The following is a 5,192-nucleotide window of genomic DNA, read 5'->3' on the forward strand; positions in this document are numbered from 1 at the left end:
CCTTTTGTATATAAAGCTCACTCAGATATGGTTGTCCTCATGGGTAGGTTTGTCGGTTCTGACATTCCATTAAGGTATTTCTGATAAGCACTCGGTCCCTCTTAAAATTACATTTTATGCTCAGATGATCATATTGATTGATCAAAATTTTTATTGCAGATAAGCACAATGATCAGATAAAATTTGATCAAGAAATTTGTCTTTTAAGTACAATCAATAAAGGAATGATGCGACAAAGATCAAATTATTCGATATGCGAGAGAAATGAATGAAGATCTGTAAGAACGAGTTTACAGATTCTAATAAAAAAAGTATATCAATCAAGAAAAAAATTCAGAAAAAAATCAACATTTGAATACAAACGAGTGTATTATCACTGAAAATGATTTTCATATAAGAGACATGATAATAACAGTTTGAAGAATAGCTGAAACAGGTATTGGAGTTATGTACGATGAGAAATTATGCAAGTACAATCTCAGGAAATACCTGATCAGAAAAAGTACTCGTTTCCCAAAAACAACTCATTTATCAAAAACTTTTATTGAAAAACTTCTAGAGACTCCCCCTAAGAAGTTGATTTCAGTAATGTTTCAGTTTAACTCAAAAGAATAAAAAATGAAAACATTTTAAGCACGAGTTCTAAACTGAGTGTTTAGAAACCACACTCGGTAAAGCACGGGTAGTAAACTGAAATGTTCAGAAGCCTCGTTTGGATCAGATTACAACTCCCCCTGCATTGGTGTATCACTGATATAATATTCTGATCAGCACAAACTTGACACACCTGCAAAATCAGATTAAGTAGATTTTGGTACCCAAATGAATTTGGGTCCTATTTTGTTAGTATCGGGTTGGGGTATGTTGTAACTTCCAAACCATCTATTTCTATTTGATGTATTCTTTTTAGCACTTTGAATAGGATGATCAGAAATAGAATATGACCCATACCAGTTATTGTGATCATACTTGTTCTTACCTTTCGAACTGTTCTGATAGCTGTTATCTCCATGCCACCTGTTGAACCTTTTCTTATTGACAAAATCATTGGCTCTGCATGTTGAGCACATAATTCTTCTCTTGCTAAGATTGATCAGATCATTAGTGGATCTCACAATGCAAGGAAGAACAGAGTTAGTAACAACAGGTGTATGAGATGAAACAGAATCAGCTTTGTTAACCCAAATGCTTTTAATCTTAGAAGATTTATTGGGTGATCTGATAACATATCCTTCATAATACTGATTAGAAGAACGAGAATAGTTCTTAGAAACAGTAGATTTAGGGCTGCTTGAATAATTGTTCGATTTGAAACAGTCAAATAAGCTAGTTTTACACTGTGAAGGAGAACCAATTGAGCTTTGTGCACAAGAAAAGTGTTTGACTTTCTGTAAAAGCTGGTCCCTTTCAGCAGTAACTAAATCAAACTTAATTTTAAGTTCAGTTCTCATCTTCAGCTCAGTTTCAAGGTCTGTCTTCAGATCAGACAATTTGCTTGTAGTATCCAGGAGTTTACCTTCTAACTCCTTCTGAAGCATTTCAAACTTTCTCTTCTGATTTATTAACTCTCTTTTTTCTTCATCTAAGCTGCTCTTATCATTCTCCGAAGCGATGTCAAGCCACTTTTTCTTATTAGCAAGCTCTTTAGCAATTGTTGTATATTTCTTTGAATTATTTCTCTTCTCAAGAGCAAATTGCTTCTTTTCTTCATCTAAGGCTTTCTGCTTTAGAGCAAAGCTTTCAGATAATTTCTGTATTTGGCTCTGACAGTCTTCTGAGATGTCTTTCTTTTCTTTATCATTCTTGGCCCGTTCCAAGATGATTAGCTGCTCAAAATTAGATATTTGCTTTAACAATATTTTGGCGTTTAGCACTAGAGAGTTTATCTTATTCTCATAAGATATACGTTCAGCTCCAAACTTTTTTTCTAATTCACACATTTTCTTCTTCTCCTTTTCAAATTCCATTCTTTCAGAACTGAAGCTCTTCTCAGCTTTCAGAGCTTTTTCCTTTTCTAACTCCAGTAATTTTTGTAACTCACTCAACTCACTCTCAAATTTATCAGTTAAGTCCTCTGTCTCTTTACTATTAACTTTCTCAGAACAAATGTTCACTTTTTGCAAATCTTGAAGTTTGTTGAATAACTTCTTATTCGCATCAACCCAAATTTTCAATTCTTTTTCACAATTTGACCTTACTTTATTCAAAATGTTTTTAAATTCGCAAGTCTTATCTGATAAAACCTTTTCAAAACATTCTCTTAAGGTTTTATTTTCTCCTTGGAGATTCTTGATAAACTCTTTACTTGCAAAATTCTCATCAAACAAATTAATATATTTTTCTTTGTAGCTCTCTACTCTTCTTTCCAATTCAACAACTTTCTCTCTCAATTCTTTATTCTCTCTCTCCAGAAAAACTGCCATTTAAAAAACCAAGATCAATCACAAAGATCTAATGCGATGAAATCAATAAAAATAAATCAAAAACATTTAAGCTCAAAAACACAATAGAAAAACACAAAAACTGTTGAGAAATCAGAAAAACAACGAAAAACTGTCTAAAATCAGTAAAAACAGTCAAAACTGTTAAAAACAATTAAAACTGATAAGAAACAGTTTACGCGACGAAAAATAGTTCAAAAATTTCTTAAACAGTTTAAAAACACAAACCAAAACAGATAAACTATGATCCAAAAATTAAAAACTAAAAAAAATAACAACACAAAAAGATACAAGCCCAAAACAGAGATCAAAACAGAATTAATGATCCAAGCCCAAATCAAGCTTACACGAAAAGGCAACGATTTGATCAACAAATTACAAGTTCAAATCCAGATACAATGATTACGCATACAAATAAGTCTTGAGCCCGGATAAATTCTCATGAGAGATTTAAGTCAAAATCTCTCAAGCTGTCATGATGCAACCAATGTTCTTCGAGTTCTTCTTCTAGACAGAAATTTCCGACTAGCTGCAATGCTTCCCTGTAGTTTATCCTCAAATGAGACCTGCAATGATACGCTACCCAAATCAAAATTATAGAATGTAATATATCCAAAACTAGAGATGAAACTACAAATAGAAATCAACAATTAACAAATAGCTATCTCGGAGTCTTGCTTCTGCCTTTGCTTTTGCCAATGGTGCTCAGCTGCTAATATCTCAATCACACGGGGCAGTGCTCGGCCTGCTGCATCAGTATCGAGAAAGACAAGTCGGGATCTTCTAGCAATAAAATCTACTGCAGATTCACAGTACTCATTTCAAGCACAATAAGCAACCTCATCTTTGACTTTTGATTACAATTATGAAACGATCATCAAAGATTACAGATGTGAATATCCCACATGTCATCTACCAACAGAACCTAATAAATCCTTTGGCAAGTAGTATAAGTTTACCAACCACAAGTCCAATACAAACAGTTCAAGTGGCAACTAGTGAAGAAGGCTTCAAATGTATTTATCTACACTTTGCAACTCAAACAACAAAGGAACTTGTCTTAAAAGATTAAGCTATGGAGTCTTATGAGAGTCATATACACAGTGTCACTTCCATCAATTTTATGCAACAACAACAGTAGGTAGGATGTTAGCCTTTGAATTACAACAGCCTTTGTGTGTAAGATACAGCTCAAGTGCAAATAATGAGAAATCAACAGCTGCTGTAATGTAAGCTACAGAGAAATATAACAATCAATGTTATTAATCATATAAATCGGACAATATGTCTTTAACATGTTAACCACAAACACAGTCCAAGACCAGCAAAACAAATCACCTGTGAATACCTGTGATCGAGAATGACCTTGAATACGGATGACTGGGTAAGATTGATAAACGAGGAATACCAAATCGCACAAGCTTATGTGTGATAAGTCATAAACCACAAAACTGCCTAACCTGCAATTTCAATCAATCCCGCTTACAATACCCATCAATTTACACAAGACAAGAACGTGATAAAAAACCCAAATCAGATGAACTTAAAATCTGATAAATCGATCAAGATGATATGCTGTCAAAGTGAAATCGAACAAGATTGACAGCAAATTGGATAAAATTGGACAGTGAAGTGAACGATTTAGACTTGAGATGAATGAGAAAGATCCTGCGATTTAGACTGTATTGACCGATTTACAACTGCGATTTACACTGTTGTGACTGACACTAAACCAAGTATAAATCGCTCAATATATGCTGTAAACCACTCAGGCTATGAGATGAGTATAAATTGCACACCACATGGTCTTAATTCGGTCAAGAGGTGTGCGATAACTAGCTAAATCGCCTACCACAGAAAGATTAATCGCTCAAGAGGTTTCTTAATCCGGTTAAGATCGCTCAAAGCACAGTCTATACCCGCTCAAAGTCTACTCACTACAAGATGTAGTCCGCTCACTAAATCGATCAAAGAGAATCTTAATCCGCTCACTAATCCGCTTATTGCAAACACTAAATCGCTTACTGTATGAAGCTTAATCCGGTCAAGTCCGCTCAACTCACAAGTTAAACCGTTCAACACCTAGACTATTAATTGCTCAAGCCCAAGTCTTAAATCGCTCACAAATCGCTCAAAACTGTTTTCTAAATCGCTCAATCAGATCTCTAAATCGCTTAGCATCCTTTGACCGACAAACAGCCTAAGTCACCTACACCTTGAACGATTTACAGGTTAAATCGTCTACTTCTTATGCGATGAAAGGTTATCCGGTCACAGCTCAAGAAATTAATCAATCGATATAACAAAATCCGATCACCAAGAAAAAATAAATCCAACGATTTAATGAAATCGGTCACCAAGTCAAGTAAAAAACCAAGTAAAGAACCTGTGCAATGTAGGATGAATATCGAACAAGATATCTTCGATTTAGGATGAACTCTGCCAGAGATGGAGTCAAAGGTGCGATGAAGAAGGAGAAAAAAGATCGATGAAGATGAAGTTGGACTTCCTGTTTCCGTGATCTGGTATACCAACTACCAAGAAGTGAAAGGGCTGAGAAAGAAATGGACTTTGAGCGATTAAAAACAAAAAACAAAAACAAAAACAATAAAAATTTAACACGAAAATGGATCTAAAACACTAAAAATAAAAAAAAATTAAGAACATAAAAAAATTTAAAAACATTAAATCGATTAAAACTTGAAAAAGAATGATCAAATTTAAAAAGTTTGTGAATAATAAAGATTCACA

At 34.0% G+C, this 5,192-nt stretch overlaps 1 long non-coding RNA gene across 2 annotated transcripts; it reads right to left on the bottom strand.

Moving 5' to 3' along the window:
- Nucleotides 1–2,733: 2,733 nt before the first annotated feature.
- On the bottom strand, nucleotides 2,734–4,967 carry LOC112505201. Of its 2 annotated transcripts, none has more exons than XR_003068345.1 (3): nucleotides 4,828–4,967; nucleotides 3,790–3,901; nucleotides 2,734–3,007 (listed from the first exon to the last, which is right to left on the bottom strand). It is a non-coding gene; the product is annotated as an uncharacterized LOC112505201 (long non-coding RNA). The 2 variants fall into 2 exon arrangements; XR_003068344.1 differs by having other exon boundaries at nucleotides 3,780–3,901.
- Nucleotides 4,968–5,192: the final 225 nt, after the last annotated feature.

Source organism: Cynara cardunculus, unplaced genomic scaffold (genome assembly GCF_001531365.2).
Source record: "Cynara cardunculus var. scolymus isolate 2C unplaced genomic scaffold, CcrdV1 Un_Scaffold_9017, whole genome shotgun sequence".
Lineage (NCBI taxonomy): Eukaryota > Viridiplantae > Streptophyta > Magnoliopsida > Asterales > Asteraceae > Cynara > Cynara cardunculus.